Source organism: Macaca nemestrina, chromosome 17, assembly GCF_043159975.1.
Source record: "Macaca nemestrina isolate mMacNem1 chromosome 17, mMacNem.hap1, whole genome shotgun sequence".
NCBI lineage: Eukaryota > Metazoa > Chordata > Mammalia > Primates > Cercopithecidae > Macaca > Macaca nemestrina.
In genome coordinates, this window is record NC_092141.1 from 15,293,569 (window position 1) to 15,317,706 (window position 24,138).

A 24,138-nucleotide genomic window follows, 5' to 3' on the forward strand; every position below is an offset into this window, starting at 1 on the left:
CATTGGTTTTTGGCTTACGAATTTTTTATCGTCTTCATTAATTTCTAGCATTTCAGTGGCAACGCATATCTACTTATTCAACCTGGGAAAGAACACAGATTTTAGTAAAGGGATTTGGTGAACATTGATGGAGTTAAGCAATGGTGGGGTTGGACTCTAACTGCAGGTTTGAGGAGTGACAAGTGGTTGAGAAAAATGGGGATATCAGTGATATATGCCTAGAAAGGGGAGACAAGAAATCAATAGAAGGGTGACAAATACTTTAAAATTACATTCTACTCATTTGGAAAAAGGCCCAGTTTCCTCTAATTTGAACAATAAGGAGGGCTGAGGGCTGTAGGACTGAGTTCCTGGACTCTAAGTCATCACTATCCTCCATTCTGGAGTAACCAGTCTGAGATGATATACTCAGTAGGTCCAAAGACATCCAGAAATTCATCGAGGCAGGTGGTAGGGTTGATTAGCTGGAGAGAGTGTGTACTACCATATAATATATCTGCTAAAATATGGACAAAATTTGGATGTTCTCCTTCTAATTTAGGGTGGCAAAAAAAAATAAAACCACAAATTACATCCTATGAAAAATACACAATGGAGATATCCCATATCCTTTGAGATTCATGAAAATATTTTCACTTCCAAGAGAAATTGACCATCTGTGCTAGAAGTGCATGTGCTCCCATGATGCCTGTAAGAAGGGATGTGGGGCAGGCTGCAGTGACCGAAATTGTCCTTTGGAAGGAAGGGTTCTGGAATAGGTGCAACTATTTGGATCATGTGTGTACAGAAATATCAAAGTATCAAAGCCTGTATGTCACTCTAGGAAATTATATAAGGAAAAGTCAAGATAAATCAGATAGATCATTTGCTTATCCACCCATTCCGGTACTCAATAGATTCTTCAGGGACAGTGCAGAGCACTGGAGATACACATATTCAAATACATACATACATATATATACACACACACACCTATGTGTGCACATATATACATATGTATATATGTAGAGTGTGTGTGTGTGTATATATATGTTTAGAGAGAGAGAGATTTCTGCCTTTCAGGCACTAATGAGAGAGATAATATCATAACATAGAGTAAATATGTCTTATTAATAAAGTTATACCCAAATGCTAAGGAACTGTGGTGAGGGAAGGAAAAGTTGAACACCTGGGTTCACAGATCTGGTGAGAGACAGGGATAAATGCCAGTTACCTGAATTTAGTGTGATGGAACAAGGACTGATCTTGGACCCAGGAGAACTTACAGTGTTATAGTCCCATCTGTTACTGACTAATCGCATGATGTTGCAGAAACTGGTCTCAGTTTCCTCACTGGAAAATTGAGGTATGTCTTGTAGATTTCTATGGCTTTCGTATTTGTGCGTGTGTGTGTGAATTTTAACTAACAATGCGTCTGCTAAGCAGAAAATCTTTGCACCCAGAACAGCACTGAAAGACTGCTGAGAGAAGGAAACATTCCCAGGCTCTCTTTATCTTACTGTCCATGTTTCCAAATACATTGCAATTTCCCTGTCTTGTCTGATTATGCTGATTTTAAACAGATTGTGATTTAGAAAAAGAAAAGTAAGTCAAGTATTTCTAGCAGGGTCAAACCATTTATTTTGATTAAAAGACAGTCTTTATATCCAAACAAGCCTGTCTTATTTGAATCTGAATGAAGAAAAAGATCTTCATCCTAAGTAATGGGTGGTCAGTATTTTTTTTTTTATTATACTTTAAGTTCTAGGGTACATGTGCATAACGTGCAGGTTTGTTACATATGTATACTTGTGCCATGTTGGTGTGCTGCACCCATCAACTCGTCAGCACCCATCAACTCGTCATTTACATCAGGTATAACTCCCAATGCAATCCCTCCCCCATCCCCCCTCCCCGTGATATGCCCCGGTGTGTGATGTTCCCCTTCCCGAGTCCAGGTGATCTCATTGTTCAGTTCCCACCTATGAGTGAGAATATGCAGTGTTTGGTTTTCTGTTCTTGCTGAGAATGATGGTTTCCAGCTGCATCCATGTCCCTACAAAGGACATAAACTCATCCTTTTTTATGGCTGCGTAGTATTCCATGGTGTATATGTGCCACATTTTCTTAATCCAGTCTGTCACTGATGGACATTTGGGTTGATTCCAAGTCTTTGCTATTGTGAATAGTGCCACAATAAACATACGTGTGCATGTGTCTTTATAGCAGCATGATTTATAATCCTTTGGGTATATACCCAGTAATGGGATGGCTGGGTCATATGGTACTTCTAGTTCTAGATCCTTGAGGAATCGCCATACTGTTTTCCATAATGGTTGAACTAGTTTACAATCCCACCAACAGTGTAAAAGTGTTCCTATTTCTCCACATCCTCTCCAGCACCTGTTGTTTCCTGAGTGGTCAGTATTTTTAATAATCCTCTATAAAATCTGAGTGGAAAGGATGTCTTAGAAACACACAAGGAGACTTAGAAATGGGCCTATTTTCTGTGTTAAAACAAAACCAAAACTAACCACCTGGGAAACAACACTCACGACCCTACACACCTTCTGCCTGTTATCTTCTTTCCTTGCCTGGAGACTCAAGCACTGTGATGTCTCCATTTTTCTCACCTCCTTATTGTAGCTCAGCCCACCTGCAGCCAGACTGCACCTCAACCACTCATCCAAACCCGTGTCTTCTCAGGTCAACAGTCACCTTGTGGCCAAAACCAGTAGAGGCTCCTTGTCCTCATTCTATAGAAGTTCCTTGCCTTGACACTGTTCTGTCTTTCTTGGGCTTCCGGGACGCTAATCCCTCCAGGTCTTACTCCTTTAAAACCATGACATAACTGTTTATCGCATCAAGAACTCTGCTAAGAGTTTTACTTATGTCCTTATTTCAACATAACAATATCTGTATAAAGGGTATGTTATATGCACTTTTACAGAAGAGAAAACAGGCTTGGAGAACCTTGTCCAAGGTCACAAGGCAGGAATGTGGCTGTGCTGGTTCCCAAGGAGACCCTCTTTGCCACTATAATCATGATGATAAAAAGAACCAGCCTCGACTTACCTTATTGGCTGATTATTTTCTCTATTCAGAATCTTTCCATTTTACATGAAACATTTTCATTTAAGCAGGGCATAGAAATCCTGCAAACACTTCCCTTGTGTCAGGTACCATACCAGCTTTGCATAGACTTTTCCTCAGCAAAACAAGCTTATGAGACAGTTGCTTTTATCCCTTTTTTACATTTAAGGAAACAATGATTGAAAGAGGTTGTCCCAAATCACAGGGCTCGCTCCTTGTCTGCCTTCATAGCCCCCTCCATCCCATCAGCCCCCTCCTCCCTCTCCTTCCTGCACTCTAGCTAGGAAGAGCTCAACCATACACATGGTTTTAACCCTACACTGTTGACCTCAACCCTGCATTTTAGCCTCTTCTAGGTGCAAAACCAGTTATCCATCTTATTCCAAGGTCATCTCAACCAAAAGAAAAACATACAAAAAGGGCTGGGCACGGTGGCTCATGCCTGTAATCCCAGCACATTGGGAGGCTGAGGTGGGCAGATCACAAGGTCAGGAGTTCAAGAACAGCCTGGCCAATATGGTGAACCCTCATCTCCACTAAAAACACAAACATTAGCCAGGCGTGGTGGTGCACACCTGTAGTACCAGCTACTCTGGAGGCTGAGGCAGGAGAATCACTTGAACCCCGGGGGTGGAGGCTGCACTGAGTTGAGATCATGCCACCGCACTCCAGCCTGGGTGACAGAGTGAGACTTTGTCTCAAAAGAAAAAAAGAAAGAAAGAAAGAAAGAAAGAAAGAAAGAAAGAAAGAAAGAAAGAAAGAAAGAAAGAAAGAAAGAAAGAAAGAAAGAAAGAAAGAAAGAAAGACACATAAAAAGAAAAGATCACAGACCTAGTCATCTTTCCTCCAAAACTTAAATGTCTTCTCCCTCCACTTCTCCTAATGAACCGCACCTCCACTTTCACCACGACATCAGAAATGGGCAAGGCATTCTTACCCCATCCCACCTCCCTCATTCTCCGCATCAAGGTGGTCCCCAATTTCTATTAGCTCCGTCACACCATGAAGTGAGTCCTCTTGACTCACATTGCCCCCCATTTTCATGCACACTTATCTTTTCTTGCCAGGATCCCTTAAATTACCTCCTGACTGGCCTCTCTGTCTCCAATGTCACTCACCTTCAGCAGTTAAATCCACAATGCTGCAAAGCCATCTTTCTAAATCCCAAGTGCCACCCTGCCGCTTAAACTCTGAAGTGACATGCCTGCTTGCGTTCCCAATCTCCGTCTCATCCATTCCCTACGGGAGCAGCTATGGGTTTATGCGGGGTTGACCCCTCCTCTTGCTCCTGATGGACGAGATTCCAGACCTGAGCCTATCAACATATGCAATTCCCTATCCATGATTTACAGTTAGCATGGAACCCAGTTGGTTTAATCAGGATGGCAGGGTGATCTCAGGATGTTTGTTGGATCATTAAGAGAAAGACTTAAACCTTCTCTTATCTCTGGACATAAATGAAAAGTAAGTTTTGGTGCTATCTTGTAACAATAAGGCCAGTCAGCCTTTTAAACGTGACATTTCAGAAGATGCTAACGTCCTGAGCAATGAAAATAAAAGTCATTCAGGAAAATCGATGTAGATGTCAGGCCTTTTGAGATGTGTCTTTCCATCTTGAGTACTTCCTCTGTGTATAAAAATACCATTGCTAAAACCTCTGTGAAGATAATAATTGCATTTTTCTCATATTACATTAGGTTGTTTCATATGAAACTGCAGTTTTTGTGGATCAAAATGGTGGAATCTTGGCATTTCACATGGTTCAACCTGATAACTATTCATCTCTCCATTTATCTTCTAAGTTCCTTAAAATCAAGAAACACTTTGGTGCTACTGGAGCCTGACAGTGTGTTTCTCTATTAGTAGTTTGATAAATGTTTGTCTAATTGAATCAAACAGAGACATTCAATATAATACTCTGCTTCTGAGATAAGGCTCTACACTCTCCACCTAAATTCTGAGGCTTCCTGCTCTGTCTCCTTCCTTGGCTGTTCCTTGTCCACAACCTGTAAGTGTAAGAATTCTCAAGGTCCTTTTATCTTTAGCAAGTTTGTCTCCATGACTGCCTCAGATTCGGACCAATCAAATGATCACTCCCTTTCCTGGGATGGGGTGGGGCAGCCAGGGCGCAGCTGAGGGCAGTGTGATAGGAGCGAATGTGCCCATGGCAGCCCTTTGCCCACCATTCTGTGGGATCGGTCACTATCCAACCACCTAGGGGTGCTTGTCTGCTGGCATTTTACCCTGTGTCCCTTAGTCATCTGACCCTGGGGCTGCCTTCCTGTAGCAATGCTCTATTTCCCATCAGGTAGAGAGAGCTGGTTTCGGCGCACTTCCGTCTCCAGCTTCTGCTGCATCAGAACCCAGCTCAATATCTTCAAGGCACAGAGAAGCCACCTCTTCTAGCCCTGGCCACCACTCAAAGCGGCACTGCCCACCTTGGGAAGCCTTTGCTGGGGATGCCTCTTTTTATGATGCCTCTAGTAAGAGGGGAGCGGCTTCCTATGGCACCTCTTGAAGAGGGGAAGGGCTGTGGATTTGGAATTTTTTTAAATTTTTAATTGTAAAAGTTCATGCTTCTTGAAAGTAGAATCAGACAAGAGGGAAATGTGTAAAATGAAATGCGAAAATCTCCTTACCTAGCCTTCTCTTTTTCACACCAAAACATTGTTAAATGTCTGGTGTGCTTTCTTCCAGACCTTTCTCTAAACAGAGGGAGGGTCGTGAGGGCAGAAGGGGAGGAGGGATTGTTGCTCTTGTTCACAAACCTACTATTCTCTAACTATTGTTTACAGATCTATCTTTCCATGTCAATGCATAGAGATTTTTCTTATTGAAATTATATGCATATGCATATTTCAATTATAATATACTTGAATTATATATATTTGGATTATATTTATACATGTGTGTGAACATAAAACTCTATCTATCTATAGCTAGATAGACAGATAGATTTTAAATCATTATAGCCCTAAAGCCCTAAAAAACTTTCTTGTATATCAATATCATAATAGCAGACATTTTGAAAAATTCTTTGCAGGCATAAACAATGGAAAGGTATAAAAATTAATGGAGAAATCCAAAGAGCCCGGTTTTTTCAATGCAACAAATGTAACCATAAAAATGATCTGGCCGAGTGCATTGGCTCATGCCTAATCCCAGCACTCTGGGAGGCTGAAGCAGCTCGATCACCTGAGGTCACGAGTTCAAGACCAGCCCGGCCGACATGGCGAAACCCCATCTCTACTAAAAATACAAAAATTAGCTGGGTGTCATGGCGGGCACCGATAATCCCAGCTACTCAGGAAGCTGAGGCAGGAGAATCGCTGGAACCCGGGAGGCGGAGCTTACAGTGAGCTGAGATCGCACCACTGCACTCCAGCCTGGGAAACAAAGCGAGACTCTGTCTCAATTAAAAAAAAAAAAAAAAAAAAAAAGATCTCCAGGCAGTGTGAAATATTTCGCTTACAAAATACATTTTTTAAATCTGTGGCTGTCAGAACGCTTCTCTTCCTCTTCTTCTCTCACCATAAACAAGGAGTCCAGCATTAGCAGTCAGACTCTTGCTACCAAGACAAATGCAGAAAAGGGGTCCCCAGAAGGGAGGTTTGATAGGGTTAGGGGAGGGTCACCCAGTGAGATGCTCACAGCAGCCTGAGGTCCTTTTAGACCTCCACAACAGACATGGAGATGTTAAGGGAGATGTTTAGGGTTGAAGGGGGAAGATAGACAATGCTGCCTAGGAATGAATTAAAGACTCCTACCTCCAGAAAGGAGGTATCCTCATTATGACAATTATCTGGCAATACTTTGCCCCACACCCACACCCCTCAAGGGAATTCTGTCTTTTAGCAAGACTGACCCAAGTACAGAGCTGGCCATCAGCCCTTCCATTCAAATGGCCTATGATTAGCAAGGAAACACAGCCAAGTGGAATTTTTGTTTGTTTGTTTTTGTTTTTGAGACAGAGTCTTTCTCCGTCGCCCAGGCTGGAGTGCAGTGGCAAAATCTCGGCTCACTGCTACCTCTGCCTCCCAAGCTTAAGCAATTCTCATGCCCCAGCCTCCAAGTAGCTGGGATTACAAGTGTGCGCCACCACACCCGGCTAATTTTTTGTATTTATAGTAGAGACAAGGTTTCACCATGTTAGCTAGGCTGGTCTTGAACTCCTGGCCCCAAGTTGATCCACCTGCCTCGTCTTCCCAAAGTGCTGGGATCACAGGCGTGAGCCACCATGCCCGGCCCCAAGTGGAAATTAAAACAGCACTTTATTAGCAGTGAGGCCAGGCTCAATAATCTCCCACGCAGAGCTGCCTGGTGGAAGTGGGGTTGGAGCACCTTGGATGCAGCAAATGCTCTTGCTGCCCCACCCATAGCCCCTCTGCAGGCACTCACCTTTCCAAGTCACTTTGATGGCTTCTTTCCGCAAGTTTCTACAACCTTCAGATCCAGCTTTCTCCAGCCACAGGACTGTCCTCAACCTGTGCACAGGGCAGGCTAGAAGGACCAGGGAGTGACCCCCTACAGAAGTAACCTGCAACCAATCGTGAATGATCATTAGTGCCAGATGCTTCAGCTTTGCATCCATCAGGCATGAGGCGCATCTACATGCCCTGGCAGAAGTCCGGTAAGATGGAGCACCAGTGCCCACTTGACATAGCCTGCTCTGGGCACACCTGAATTTTTTTTTTTTTCCCTTTCCTGCCCATTCTCACTTCCTCGACCCTTCCTGGTGCTTCCGAGATCCCCCTCGAAAATGAACCCCTTGCATCTGAATCCTTATCTCCTCGTGGGGGGAACAAACCTAAGACACCAGGCCTTGAAGTCTTTCCTCCTATTTGCTTCTCATCCTTTTGCAAATTTATACAAGTCAGAGAAGTAAGTATTAATCCAGGGAAGTCTATCGTTTTCAGAAGTGTTTAGAAATGATAAAAAATGAATCGAAATAAATAGAAGTAAATTTTATTTTTTTAAAAGCATCTAATGATAAATATGATCCATTTAATCTTAGGAGACAAATTAATAATATAAGTTTTCTTTATAATTAAGTGACGAGGCCATCATTGGACACATTATTAAGAAGCTCAGGATGTCCTTTTTGAGGCCTCCTCCTACTCTCTAAACTCCTCATGATCGTGCAAAAACGCCAAGCAGAGAAAGAAATGGAAATCGTGACCAGTCTCCTAAGACGTTCCAGGCTGGGTTTGCTATTGGTCTCATTAGTGCCACGGAAACTAGTCTTTTGTTTTTTTGTTTTTTTGTTTTTGAGACGGAGTCTCGCTCTGTCGCCCAGGCTGGAGTGCAGTGGCCGGATCTCAGCTCACTTCCAACTCCACCTCCCGGGTTTACGCCATTCTCCTGCCTCAGCCTCCCGAGTAGCTGGGACTACAGGCGCCGGTCACCTTGCCTGGCTAGTTTTTTTGTATTTTTTAGTAGAGACGGGGTTTCACCGGGTTAGCCAGGACGGTCTCGATCTCCTGACTTCGTGATCCGCCCATCTCGGCCTCCCAAAGTGCTGGGATTACAGGCTTGAGCCACTGCGCCCAGCCTGAAACTAGATTTTTAAATCTTGTCTGCCTTGGTGGAAGCATCCATGCCCTTGGTGACTCAGTTCCCAGCACCGACTTCACACTCAGCTTTGGGATCCATGTACCCAACCACAAGGGGCCACTCAGGTGTTGGGGGAAGAGTCACAAGCATCATCCAAGGAGACTGTCTGCAGTTGCCCAGGCCAAGGTGAAACTGGAAGCATCTTTTGATAAATATACAACGTGCCGTCTCAGTCAGTCCCTGCTAGATAGGCCAATGAATGTCTTGAACACCTCCTGGAAGGACAAACATCGAAATGTTTATGTTGTTTTCTCTGCATTGTGAAATTGGGGTTAATTTTTATTTTTCCTTTCTGTTTCTATATTTTCTGAATATCTTCTGTGAAAATGTATTACTTTGGCCACCATGTTTTTTCAATGCTATCAATTTTTTTAAAAGAAATTGCCACTGGTGTTCACTCTGTCATTTAACAAATATCTATTGAGTGCTTTTTTATGTGCCAGGCACATCCTAGGCACTAAGAATGCATAAATGAAGAGATAAAACACCTCCTTTCATGGGTGTTACACACTAGTGAGGGAAACAGGTGCTACATAAGTCAGCAAATACGTACAGAATATAAAGTCAGGTCTCGGTGAATGTTGGAGGAACAGCAAAGCAGGATGAGCCATAGATGACCCAGGTAGACCGTGTGCAAATGGAACCTGTCTCAGTTCAAGCTGCTGTTACAAAGTACAACAGATGGGTGGATTATAAACAGTCTTACAGTTCTGGAGGCTGGAAGTCTAAGGTCAGTCTAAGGTATAGGCATGGTCAGGTTCTATGAAGGTTCTCTCCCTGCTTCCAGATGGCTGACTTCTTATATCCTAGTACAGTGGAAAGAGGATGAGAGAGGGATCTCTCCAAGATCTCTTTTATGAGGGCGCTAATCCCATTTATGAGGCCTCCACTCTCATGACCTAATCACCTCCTAGAGGCCCCACATCACAATACCATTACATTGAGGGCTGGGATTTCAACATACGAGTTTGCATGGGAGCAGGAGGAAGGGTATACCTTCAGTCCATAAATGGGAAACCATCTAGAAATTATCTATTACAAAGGAGTTACTGTGTCTTTCATTTTTTGCGTGAAAATTGCACAAACTGTTGGGAAACAATTCATCTTCAGCCTGCATTTCAGACTAAAATTGTATTATTTACCTTCTAAATAAAATGATCTAAAACAAGATCGATTTATCTGTTAGAAGTAACTTAAAAAACATTTTTTTTAGGCCAGGCGCGGTGGCTCACGCCTGGAATCCCAGCACTTTGGGAGGCCAAGGCAGGTGGATCACGAGGTCAGGAGATCGAGACCATCCTGGCTAACACAGTGAAACCCCGTCTCTACTAAAAATACAAAAAATTAGCCGGGCATGGTGGCGGGCACCTGTAGTCCCAGCCACTCAGGAGGCTGAGGCAGGAGAATGGCGTGAACCCAGGAGGCGGAGCTTGCAGTGAGCTGAGATCAAGCCACTGCCCTCCAGCCTGGGCGACAGAGCAAGACTCCGCCTCAGAGAGAAAAAAAAAATTTTTTTTAAACTAAATTCACATTTTATATGTGTCACCTTTCCCAGTTCTGTTGATTTTTCCGTTTCCTCACTCTCTGGACTTCTACTTTTCAAACCCACCTACAAATCCCCCTCCACTGTATAGCAACAGGCTCCACAATCAATACAAGATGCCATGATCACAGTGACTTCCCCAGCCGTCCACCTTCACTCTTCACAGCCTCAGTGTCAAGGAAGTAATGAGTCACCCTTCATCATGAATGCCTCGGCCAGGTAGGCCCCCACAGGCTTCAGAGGTTAGGATCCAGAGTAATCCCTTTACAACATGTTGAGGAAGAGTTGCTGAAGTTCAGCTGCCTTTTGCAGCCTGCACACCACTGTTGAATGTTACTTCATGAAAGAAGAACATCCAAAACTCACCGAGGAACAAGAATTCACAACCACATTTACCCCCATCCTTTGGGAATGGAGGGATCAATTTTCTTCTTTCCAAGTCCTCTTGGCCATTTCCAAATGTAATGCAGGACGTCCTGCATTACAATGCGGCCAAGAACCCCACAGTCCACACGTACATCAACAGCTCTCAGTGATGCTGCAGAGCAGGACAAAGAAGGACAGAGCTAGGTAAGAAGCCAAGGAGAAAGGCTGCCAAGTGGAGAGGCTCTTAAAGAGACACCGTAGGAGACTTCAAAAATTACTGTATATAAAAGAGCTCAGGTGGTTGAACTAGAATGGTTGCTATAAAACGGTTGTTCTAAAACTCTCAAAGAAAACACCGCTAGAATTTAACAGAAAGCTTCTGCGTTCTGCAGTTGGAAACTCTAACTGTGGCATGGGTGAAATTGATCTAATTTGGCTTTGAGAGGTGGCTGTGGAAAATGGCATCCCGAGGCAATCAGATAGACAGCCTTGTGCTTCCTCTGCCGAAGAGAAGCTGAGCACTAAGGATGGCCAGGCTTCAGATAACCAAAGCCCAGAGCCATGAAGATAAAAGACCTTTGAGCAAAGACATGCCACCAAGTCCATGCACTAAATCTGGACCCATTTATTCTTAAGAGTGCCCTACTTAATTTTTAAATTCTTAATAAGATTGATTATCTGGTGTTTTGACCCATATAGTAGATTAGAAGAGGCAAATAAGAAAATGAGTCAGGGGGCCGGGCACAGTGGCTCACACCTGTAATCCCAGCACTTTGGGAGGCCGAGGCGGGTGGATCACGAGGTCAGGAGATCGAGACCATCCTGGCTAACAAGGTGAAACCCCGTCTCTACTAAAAAATAATTTAAAAAAAAAAAATTGGCCTGGCATGGTGGCGGGCGCCTGTAGTCCCAGCTGCTGGGGAGGCTGAGGCAGGAGAATGGCGTGAACCCAGGAGGCGGAGTTTGCAGTGAGCTGAGATTGCGCCACTCCACTCCAGCCTGGGCAACAGAGCGAGGCTCCATCTCAAAAAAAATAAAAAAGAAAATGGGTCAGGGGGCCAGGTACGGCAGTTCACACCTCTAATCCCAGCACTCTGGGAGGCCAAGGTGGGTGGATCATGAGGTCAGAAGTTCAAGACCAGCCTGACAAATATGGTGAAAATCTATCTCTACTAAAAACACACAAAAAATTAGCTGGGCATGGTGGTGCACACCTGTAATCCCAGATACTCAGGAGGCTGAGGCAAGAGAATTGCTTGAACCTGGGAGGCAGAGGTTGCAGTGAGCCAAGATTGCACTACTGCACTCCAGCCTGGGCAACAAGAGTGAAACTGTCTCAAACAAAAAAAAAGGAAAGAAAGAAAGAAAAACAAAGAAAGAAAGAAAATGGGTCAGGGATGCTGTTGGGTTAGAAGCAGGAACACTGATTTTTAAAAAGACTACACGCACAATAAAAGTGACAGGTATGAGTTAGAGAAAAGATTAACAATTTTACAACAACCAACAAGAAGCTCCCAAGCAAAACAGGGCAGGTTTAATAGAGGCAAAATAGTCTAATTCCGTCACCCACTTCTAAAGATACCACCGAAACCAATATTCACAGTGAAGGCTTCAGAGGGTCAATAGTAAAGGCACTCGCATTGGGTATTCTCATGGAATGAAGTGGAGGGACTGTGTTTTAGACAAATTCCCATCAAAAATGGTCAAGTGGAGAGAGTTAACTCCAAAGGGCCACAAAGGAATTTTGGGGTTGATAGAGATGATTTATACATTGATTGGGAAGAGGTTGCACAGATGTATATATTTGTCAATTCACCAAACTCTATACTAATGGAGGTGTGTCTTATTGCATGCCAATTACCTCAATGAAATTGATTTAAAAGTAAAAATAAGGTTCAAGTGAAAATTTGGTACTTACAAGGCAGGAGTCAGCTAGCTGAGACTCCACTAATACACACAATGGCCTCGTTCCTTGGTGATAAGGCCGTTAGATTCACTCAGGAGCACACATTGTGCCTGCGCTGTGCCGAGTCCTGAGAATACAAACATCTTGGAAATAGAGTCTCTCCCTTGGAAAGGCCCATAGTTTGATGAATTTAGTGGCTAAAAGATGCACTAATTTTCTTAAAACCTCAACACCTATTAGAATAAGGTGTTGAAAAAGTTAGGGCCCAGAGAGCCCCTTTGACATGGGTATATCGTTCCTTGCCTCTTCTCTCAGGTTTTGCTGACCTACACAATTTTCTGCATTTGGAATAAAGCCCACTTTTTCCAGCATCATTTTAAAGAGGAATCATTACCACCCCCGACTGAGAACAATCCCAAGGGGGTTGGCAGAGTGGATTTTCCTCTTGATTTCTGAGCAATAAACGGGACTTGACACAAGCTGTCAGAATCTAGTAGCTTTAAAACTACCTATTGGGTGGGGGAGGGGAGACAGCACTGAAACATTAGGCTGCAATCCCCCTGACCCAGGACAAAGGGTCGCAACACTCAGTCATCTGGGACTGTCCGTGAAAACCTATCAAAGGTTACTAACACAAAAGTAGAAACAGATTGGATGGCTGAAGAGTGTCTTAGCCAAAACCAGGCTTGCAGCAAGGTTGTATACATATTTGTTGAAAGACTAAAGAAAATACCAAGCTTTTGTTCTTATGACTGCTTTATAGTACAGCGGGGCTGTAAGGCTAAGACTGGCACAAAGGAGGAGGTGAAGCAATTCAATCTCTAAATTTAGCTGAGTGCTGTTACATCTGTACCTTGCGCTATCTCTCTGCCCAATGCCCACCCCTCAGCCTAATCCCCACCCCCTCAGCTTAAGCCCCACCCCCTCTGCCCAACCTAGTATCCCTCAGCCTAATCTCACCTCCTCGGCCTAATCCCCACCCCCTCTGCCCAAAGTTGTCCCCGCTAAGCCTAATCCCCGCCCCCTCAGCCTAATCCCATCTCCTCAATCTCATCCTGATTCCAAAAAGTTTACAGGCTCAATCAGAGGATGCCTGGAAGTTTCTGTATCTTGGAAACTGTAGCCCCAATGTAACACCTTCCCCAGTGCTTCCCTTGGCCTGTTATGTACTGGCAGCATGTCAGTCATCACCCCAGAAGGAAACAGCATGTAACTCAGATTGTAATTCTCTTAAGGTGAGGGATGACACACAGGGCTGTGGGCACATTTAAGGGAAACAGTGAAGGATGGTGAGGCACCCAGAGACTAGCAACATGGGAGGCCATTGCAACCCCCTGGCCTAGGGTCACCAGATGCAAATAAAAATGCCAGATACCAGTTAAATTTGAATTTCAGATAAACAACAAATAATTTTTTAGTACAAGTATGTCCCAAATATTGCACTTATATTTACTTAGGCTAAAAAAATTACTAGTTGCTTAACTGAAATTAAATTTAACTGGATGTCCTATATTTTATCGGGTAGCCATACCCAAGCCTGAGGCAACTGGGTGTTACTGGAGCCCATTGAGAGTTGGAGCTGAGGAGGAAGTCAGGGAGGCCCAGCAGGAACAGTGTTCACAGAGGCGTACAGACCAGAAACAGAGCCCACTGCAGCAAAGAAGAAGAAGAAAGATGGTACCTCTCTCTCCTCTTGCCCTCTAATCTCCCAAGGGCATTTCCCAATGGCAGAAGGCACCTAGAAATCAGTCTATAAGACAGCCTCACTGTATAACCCTTAGGGGTTGGTCTCCCGGAGCAAAGAGGCCAGCAGGGAAGGCAGAAAATGGATATGGAGGTTGAGACAAACAGACTAACCAGCATAAACATGTTCTATATTCCTTCTAGAAGCATATGGAAGTTATTTTTATTTTTGCTTAATACCACCAATAAAGCTGAATTCATAGAAAGCAAATATTTGGGGTGTCTCCAATTGCACAGTAACAATACAGCTTGAATTTTATATGGATGTATTTACTCACACACAGGAAGATACCTCTTTCTGAACATGTACACAGGAAGCCGGGGAAAGTGTTTTAATCGGCAAAGATGATACTGCAAACTGCCTCTTGGACAGGTAAAAACTTCTTATTTTGCACCTGGGAATTGTCTCAAGACAGAAACAAGTAATTCCATTGGTCATATTTTTGCTGACAGCTTAAAAGCAAAACTCGGCCAGGTTTAACTTGCTATTGGAGTTGAAAGAATTAAGCATCTTTGGAACCTCCTAGTTTTGGGCTGGGTGCCGTGGCTCACGCCTGTAATCCCAGCACTTAGGGAGGCTGAGGCGGGCAGATCACAAGTTCAGGAGTTCGAGACCATCCTGGCTAACATGGTGAAACCCCCATCTCTACTGAAGATACAAAAAAGTTAGCCGGGCGTGGTGGCGGACACCTGTAGTCCCAGCTACTCGGGAGGCTAAGGCAGGAGAATGGCGTGAACCCGGGAGGTGGAGCTTGCAGTGAGCCGAGATCCTGCCACTGCGCTCCAGCCTGGGTGACAGAGCAAGACTCCGTCTCCAAAAAAAAAAAAAAGTATAATTAAATTTTGCCCCCTCCAAGATCAAGTTAAACATTAAAGACAGTGCCAAGGAGCGGGAGGGGATAACACTGAAGTCCTGTACAGACCCTTTAGCTTAAGGAAGGAGGTGGGGTGGGACGTTGGGAAGCATCTAGAAAGGTCTGAGAAGGGACCAGACTCTTAGTTCTTCCTGGTTCTGCCTCCTAATTGCCCCCAGCTCCTTGTGCAAGGCACTTAACCTCTCCAGGCCTGTTTTTTTGTTTTGTTTTGTTTTTGTTTGTTTTTATCTCTGTACTAAGGGGATTAGTTTTGAGCCATGTAGGCTTTTTCCTGATCTGAGAGTCTCTGGGTCCTGTATGTGCTTTGGAAACTCAATTCTCAATAATCTCATGGACAAGAGTAAATAGAAATCTTATCTGACTATGCTAACAGAGGTGTCTTCACTACCCAAGATTAACCTAGAGACTGGCCACGCCCACTGGAGCTCAGCTTCCATTCAGCTGATTTTACCGTCCAGCCCTTCAAGAGGAGCCATCACTGCAGTAGGAGGGGAGTGGGAAGGAAATCCTTCCCGAATGCTTAGGACAAGATAAAGAGGACGGTTTTCTCACTCCTCACCTAAAGTCAAAAGGGGATTCAGTTCACCAAAGGCACAACAGCCTCAATGCCCACAGGATCCAGCCAATAGTTAAAGAAAGACAGAGGAGGCCGGGCGTGGTGGCTCATGCCTGGAATACCAGCACTTTGGGAGGCTGAGGTGGGCAGATCATGGGGTCAGGAGTTCGAGACCAGCCTGGCCAGTATGTTGAAACCCTGTCTCCACTAAAAATACAAAAATTAGCCAGGCGTGGTGGCGGGTGCCTGTAATCCCAGCTACTTGGGAGGCTGAGGCAGGAGAATTGCTTGAACCCGGGAGGCAGAGGTTGCAGTGAGCCAAGATCACGCCACTGCACTCCAGCCTGGGCGAGAGAGCAAGACTGTCTCAAAAAGAAAAAAAAAAAAAAAAACACAGGGAATGAAATGGGGAAAAAAAAAATCTATAGTACACTGGCAGTCCTTATGAAAACCTGTATTCTTGATTTTAACTTACTTGTTTATTCATGTATTTTTTCACCTCCTGATTGCACCCATTAGCTTTTAGTCCTTCATGTTCCGTGATCACAAGTTCAAAGCAAGACATCCATGATCATCTGGCCAAGACTTTATCTATACCCCCTCCAGGTGCCACAGAAAGAAGTTAGATCCCCTTAGAAGTTTGAGGGAACATACTTCTACTTTGCACAGCTAAAAGGAGCAAAAAGGAAACGCATGCCTCTCTCAGTCGTCCTGCATCATTTCAATCAAGGTAGAAATCTGATGCTTGTTTTTCCATCCTGGCTGAAGAGGTCTAAGCACCAAGGCTGTTCACCTGGGTCTCAAATTGCACAGCCTAGGAAGATCCTGGGAAGATACTCAGGAGCTTACCCAGATCATGGGGTGCAGAGAAAGCAGCCTCATGCTAAGTCCTCCTTAGGAAAGAGAGAACAACAATGGATTCCCATGCACGAACCAGCGTTCCGATGATCTCGCAGGAAGACCACAATCAAAGAGAAAATTCCAAATTGTAATGAACCGTGCATGTCTCCATGTAACAGTAATGTTCTCCAGCCTTTGAAGTTTGCAAGGAATATGAGAATCCAACTGGAGGTTCCACGGGGCCACGGCGAGGGCCCCAGGGGACTGCACGAACGGGGGCCCTGCAGGTATGTGTTCTGGGTTCCCATCTATAAAATCGCCAGATTGAAACAGACAGCTGCTGTTCAAGCTCTTAAAATGCTATGTGGAGGGAAATGTGGGGCTGCCTTGAGCCTGCTCACCCAGCAGTCAGTCTGATGAGAAATACAGTTGAAAGAACAAGCTGGAAAGCCAAATACCTGTCAGGCTCCTTCACACTGCAACGTTGCCAGAAGGTCTATAAAAATGTCATTGTCTCTCAGCTGCCGGTGATTATATTACCCTTTACGTTGGCTGTTGGTAATAAAAAAAAAAAAAAAAAAAAAGGCAAATATCATTTTTGCACTGCTCTGGCCTTCCTCTGGCCTTTTTCAAACAATAATAGACTAAATATAAAGAGACAGAAGTCATTACTGGACTCTTTAACTTGTGCCAAGGAAAATGAATAATTAAGGAAACATTACTTGAAAGAAATTTACACGGTTGCTTTTAAGTTAGAACTAAATAAGAGCTCTTTAAAAATACATCATTTCCCCTTTATCTTAACACAGCATTTGTACTCTGGCCTAATATATTATGGTGGCTACTGTTTAGATCTTACCAGGAAAAAAAAAAATGCTTTTAGATTCCATTATCCTATTATAAGCCCCAAATCAAACAGAGACACAGGGGAGAGATGGGGAGGCAGGGAAGGTAGAGGTTGGTCTGTTTGCACAGCTTCCTTCACATCTGGCCTACCAGCCAATGTTTAATTTTGTTCGCCTAGGACAGCAATTCTCAGACAGTTCTCTGATCGCCGCCTGCCCCCCACGCCTTGAACATCCATCTCAATTGCAGGAAGCCTAGCAATTTTTAAATAATGTGCTCAATTTTGTTCTCTGAAGTTGTCAAGAAGAGGTATGCACAGATAACCCCTTTCTATGCCTCAGCATCTGACTTGGTGTGCGCAAGACTGGTTCTTGTTGAGCAATACCTTCTTCCCTCGCCCTCCCCACTTTCTGGCTCTCCCTCCCTTTCCCCATCTTGCTTCTTTCCCCTCATTTGAGTCTTTAGCCTCCCTTACATGGGGAGAATTAAACAGAGCTGGCACCAGACCCAACAGGACACGCTGTGCACCGGGTAACAATCTTGACCAGTCGGAGCGAGCATAGTAACATTGTTTAGCAGGAAGTCCAAGGCTTGGAGCACTTTTCTCAGCCTGGTGCCATGACAGCAGGTTGTCCTGGGGCCTCAGGCATGGCCAGTCCACCTCTGCAGTGCCAGATCCGGAGACAACCTGAAGTCTGACAGAATCCAGGTGTGTGGCTGCTCGGTAATGTGAGGCGGCAATCGGAGAGGCAACCTGGGTTCCTGATGTTATCTTAGTGCACATTATGTTTGAGGCCTGAAGCATTGGGCCTTGGGAATTATCTGATCGCTTGTTCAGATAGATGTTCCGTGTCCTCTCTTCTCAAATGCCCTGACCCTCCATACGTAGGGGCTTCACGTGCCATAGCCCCAATCCTTTCCTCTCTGCTACGGGCTGACTTGTGTCCCCCCAAAATTTATATGATGAAATACCAACCCACTTCCTCAGAATGTAGTTGTATTTGGAGAGAAGGTCCACTTAAACTTAAAGAGGTGATTAAGTTTAAGTGAGGCTGTTGTAGTGAGGCCCTGATCCAATATGACTGGTGTCCTTAGGGGAACAGACATGCGGGCTCAACTGTGTGGGCAGAGAGCAAGAGGATGGCCATCCCCAAGCCAAGGAGAGAGGCTCATAGTCTCAGGAGAAACCAAATATGGCCACATCTTGATCTTGCACTTTGCCAGAACTATGAGAAAATAAGTTTCTGTTGTTTCAGCCACCGAGTCTATGATATTTTGGTATGGCCTAACAAAACGAATCCACTCTACAAAGGTCAATATTTTGCCCCTTTCTGAAAAATTTATTGTATTATTAGGGATGTTATAAGCTACAGCCTGGGCAACTTAGAACAACAGAAATTTAATGCCTCACAGTTCTGGAGGCTGAAAGTCCAAGATCAAGGGGCCAGCGTGGTTGGTTCCTTCTGAGGCTCTGAGGGGGAAACTGGCCCACGCCTCTCTCCCAGCTCCTGGTGGTTCACTAGTGATTTTGGTGCTCCTTGGATTGCACACACATCCCCCCAGCCTCCACTTCTGTCTTCACATGGTGTTCTTCTTGTGTACTTGTCTGTCTCTGAGTCCAAATTTCACCTTTCATCAGAACACCTGTCATACTGAATTATGACCTCCTTTCTTTTTATTGAGGTATAACTGACGAACAAAAAAATGTATATTTACAGTGTACGACACATTTTTTTTTCTTTCTTTTTTGTTTGTTTTTTTGAGACAGAGTTTCGCTCTTATTGCCCAGGCTAGAGTGCAATGGCACAATCTCGGCTCACCACAACCTCCGGTGATTCTCCTGCCTTAGCCTCCCGAGTAGCTGGGATTACAGGCATGTACCACCACACCTGGCTAATTTAGTATTTTTAGTAGAGTTAGGGTTTCTCTATATTGGTCAGGCTGGTCTTGAACTCCAAACCTCAGGTGATCTGCCCACCTTGGCCTCCCAAAGTGCTGGGATGACAGTCATGAGCCACCGTGCTCAACCTACAACACAGTGTTTTATGTATACATTGTGATGGCTAAATTCTAATGACCTCATCTTAATTTGATCATCTGCAAAAACCCTATTTCCAAAAAAGGTCAGTCACATACACAGATACTTGGGTTAACACTTTGATAGTGGCGCAAGGTAGACAAATGGCTAGGCAGATAGGGGAGTGCCCCTGGTGAAACCCCACCTCCAAGCCAAAGACAGTTTAAAGCCTGAAAGCCAAGCTGCAAGTCAAATCCATGGACTGGATTGCGAACTTGTCTTCCTATTTAGTGCACTTTCCTCTGATTCCCCTTTACCTATATTATATATACCTAATCTTTCCTAATCGGTTTTTCTACACTGCTGTGCTCACCTTTGAGTGGTGTTTTTGCTTTGGCCTTTCTTTGCATACTCGCGTACCAATCAGCATGCACTCCCCTATTCTGAGCCCATAAAAACCCCGGACTCAGCCACACTGAGAGACAAATCAACCTTCCCATTCCCTCTCTGCTGAGAGCTGTTTCCTCACTCAATAAAATTCTCTGATCTCATAACCCTTCAATATTCAGTGTGACCTCATTCTTCTTGGATACGGGACAAGAATTTGGGACCCACCGAACATGGGGGCTGAGCACACAGATGTGGCAGCCATGGGAGCTGCAGGCCAGAGCACAAGCCAGACGCATCCCATCATGCCCAAGAGGTGGGGTGGCTCTTGCTGTGGGCCCAGAGAGGTGGGGTGGCTCTTGCTGCGGGCCCAACAAAGGGGCCGAGAAAAATTCAACATCTTCCTGGAGTACACAATTCAATCCACAGCCACCACTTATAGAAATATACTTATGTCTAGAATGCCAATGCCAGGCAGTTATTTATGAGTAAACATAGTGAAGCCGTGATCATTCCTTCCTCTAATACTTCCCAATCTACTCATTAATGTTTATAGTTCCTTTATTGGAGAATAAAACTTTTCTTGGCTCAGTAAGAAAGAGGATTTCACCTGCAGGTGCACCCTGAGAATCCACACTGCAATGCACATGTGCAAGAGTGGCTGTTTCCTGGGAGAAGGTGTCGTGGCCAGGTAGGTGCAGGACAACCAAAGGGTTGTGGCATGAAAGGCTTGGTGACTAGGAAAAGCTGGAAGAAGCTGGAAGGAAATTGAAAGAGGTTGGGAGTTGCAGAGATTTTTGTGTGTGCTGATTCAGATCATTGTAGTTTTTTCATCCATGTGTCTTCGGTCCTGTGGACTTGGCTTTGGCACTCAGGGGAGAGAACAGCGTTTTGAAGGAGCCTCTCATGAGCGTACATGGTCCCAATAGACCTGAAACAGAGAAAATCAGAGGCAAGCAGCTGATTCTTCTGACAAGAACAAGACAGGAAAAGAAGAAGAAAGACTGGTGGAGTCTTTAAAAGCCACCTTGACTTGTTTGCCTTGCCCAGAGGTGATTAATTATACATCATCACAGGAAAAGGCACATGTTTCGGAAATGCTCTTCAGTGAACTACATCCATTTGTGTTTTCACGGAGTCAATCCAGGTGATTAAGGCAGAGGGAGGACTTGTACAAAGAGAAAAATCTACAAAGCAGTTTCATTCCACACGTATTTGCTCTTTCAAAGCAAATTCAGCAGGAAATCCAAATCACTGATGCAAACCTTTGCAGTTTAATTTGTTCCCAGGGGCATATTGGGGGCCATTATCCCAGAAGCGTATACATGAAAATCCCATTATTTAAAGTATATTCATTGTATTTCTGTTTAACCCTAGGCTGTTCATCGAGAAGTTAACAGTAAATAGGAAGAAAGTTGAGGATGATAGGAAGTAACTTTGGGGGTATTTAACGCCAACAGGAAGGACACCAGCTTGGCAGCACTTGGAGGTTATTGTAAGAGTTGTTTAAAAATCACCCACAGCAACAAGTCATGGGCTGGTGTGTGTGTGTGTGTGTGTGTGTGTGTGTGTGTGTGTGTGTGTGTGTGTGTGTGTGTGATCTGGGTGATTTATGAGAATTGGTTCTTTGGGCAGTGCCAGCCCACAAAGTTATTGCCACTGGCCACTTTAAAATGCTCAAGTTTCCTATTTGAGAAATCTATTGTTTAGGACACCACTGAACTCTTGAAATCTGCACAGTAAGACACATCACTGCACATTCATACTTTGCTGGAAGAAGATATAAACTATCAACAAGGCAAACTATTTAAAAGACACCTTGGCATAATTCCCTTCTAGTCCAGCCCTGCTTAACACCCTAGCACACAAAGTGACATGTGTTACATTTTTGCTGATGTTGGTCCCACCAGGCACAGTCTGCCTCTGTCATACCTCAGGGATGATAGAGCAGCCATGTCTGCACTCTGTTGTTGGCTGTTCACCCATCGTGCCCCTCCCTACTTCCTCTGCCTTCTCTTCCCTGGTTCATTAGAGAGGTAGTGTGAGTGCCTCTCTAACCCACACATGGCATGTACTATTTTACAGAAAAGGTTTCATCCGGTTCCAGTCATCTTTTGGATGAGCTTGGCAGCTGCCACACAATAGCACAGAGACAGCAGCGAGGACCAGGCTGTGCACCCTGCAGTGGCGGGACCTCCCAGGCCACTCATACCCACTGGTAGCCCTCACTCTGGCAGAACCAGAATTCTAGGGCTAGGTTGCCTCTTCTCCTTTGAATTTGTGAACTCTTTGCCCCTGTTCTCATGCGTTATGCCCATGCCTGGTTTTGCCAGAAAGAAGTGACCACCTTCTACTCTTCTAAGATGTAACCCAGGGAGATATTCTGTAACTCAGCATATGAGACCACAGGAGGACCCAAGAAACTGCAGTCACTCACCTTGCTTCTCACTTCCTGTCCAGGTGGAGATGTGTCCTTTTTATCCACTCTTCCTAATGCCAAAGACATAGAGGAGGAGATATTGCTCAAGGAATCATCATCATCATCATCATCATCATCATCATCAAGGTCATCATGATTTAAGCAGTCTAGTCCTCCAAAGGCCACTCGATGGGTTAACTCAGTGTTAACTAGTTACTGTTATTAACCAGCTTCATGGTTTGTTTTAGTAGAACACGGACATGGACCAAAACTTTACGGGGAGCAGCCAGCTAACATGTGGCAGTACCATGAACAGAACTACCTCTGTGGGGAGCACAAAAGAAGCCAAAGATGGAATTCATAACAGCTTAAATGCTATTCAATAGAAAAGGTATTTTTTACATAAATAACTGAGGTACCCATACAATGGAATTTATGTAGTGGTTTAAAAGAAAGAATCCATCTCCATTACATGGACGTATCTTTATGATATCTTGCAAAGTAGGGATGCAAATTAAAGAATGATATATATACCATGATCCCACATATGTTAAAATAAACATCCAAAACTATTGGCAGGGGAAGTGAAAGAAAGTTTCCACGGTTTTATTTGTGCAATTTAAAAACAAGAAACAAAGATAAGCTCTCTCCCTTGAAAAACTTCCAGTCAATGAAGGAAGGAAAGGTGAACAAATCTGACATATTTTGAAATTGTTCTCCTGTGTGTTGCGAGCCATTTGACTAGAGATCACTGCAGGAGAGCCAGGACTTGTCCTGGAGACCTTCCTGCAAAGGTCAAGACTGGATGGGGGCTTTGAGGAATGGGTAAGGCTTGGAAAGATGGAGAAAAAGGAGGAAGACTATAAGACAATGTCTTATGTTGCTGTCAGTATTGAAAGAGTGGAGCAAAAACACACGTTACCCTCCTTCTTCATCATGGCCACAAGGGGCTCCTATGCATTTTCTCACAGTGGTAAAGTCATTACAGAGGTTTTTACTCCAGCAGTTAATAAAAACTCCGGGCTGGGCATGGTGGTACGCACCTGTAATCCCAGCTACTCAGGAGGCTGAGGCAGGAGGATCACTTGAGGCCAGGAGTTCCAAGCTGGGCAACCTAGTGAGACCTTGTCTCAAAAAATAAAAATTAAAAAGTTAAAAATAAAAACTCTTGGAAACACAGATTCATGGAAGGAATAGAAATATGCATTATGCTTTCAAAACAAAGTAAAACATCCCATTTCCTTTAACATAAATATCAATATAAAGCAAAGAAACAAAAAAAAGCAGCAGCCGAGGTTTAAGGAGTGTATTTTAATACACTTAATTGACTTCTGATCGTTTTCTGATAATCCATTCTCTCATTCCACTAATTACAACTATTTTAAGCAGAAGCCCATTAATTCTGTATTAATATTGCCTTTCTAATGAAAAATAGATTAAGAATAGCCTTTCTAATTGCCCTAGACTGATTCCTCCTTTTAGTTATAATATGCTGCCTAAAGCCTCCTACTTAGGGGCTCTTCCTGGTTCTAAGAACTTTTAAGTGACTCTCAGCAGCTTCCTTGTTGTAATAAAGGCGAGTGAAGCCGGCAGTACCTCAGCTGCACACAATTAATCCCCTACCAGGATGCTGCTGGATGAATGATTCAGCAACCTTTCAAAGGGCCTAGCTAATCTTTATGCACAGCCAACATATGTTACAACAAAGTTAATCCAACATGCAACATCAAGAAATTTAACAGATTTATTCACGGGGAAGAAAGCGCCTAATAGACGAAGGCAGGGAGGACCAAGGCAGGGTCTGTGAGGAGTAGGAACTCTGCCTGGACCCAGATAAACTGTCTCCTTAACCAAAGCCAGGCAAGTCCACCATTTTCACAGTCCACTGAAATCTGTTGCTTTGGAAGATAATATTATTTTCAGAAAAAAAAAAAAAAAAATTTGTGTAGTCAAAT

At 44.1% G+C, this 24,138-nt stretch overlaps 1 long non-coding RNA gene across 1 annotated transcript; it reads right to left on the minus strand.

Annotated features, from left to right (window-relative positions):
- Positions 1 to 8,749: 8,749 nt before the first annotated feature.
- LOC105473521 (uncharacterized) lies at positions 8,750 to 23,316 on the minus strand. The gene is made up of 5 exons (XR_982274.3): positions 23,227 to 23,316; positions 22,202 to 22,254; positions 20,375 to 20,695; positions 16,973 to 17,066; positions 8,750 to 8,900 (listed from the first exon to the last, which is right to left on the minus strand). It is a non-coding gene; the product is annotated as an uncharacterized lncRNA (long non-coding RNA).
- Between the last annotated feature and the right edge of the window lie 822 nt (positions 23,317 to 24,138).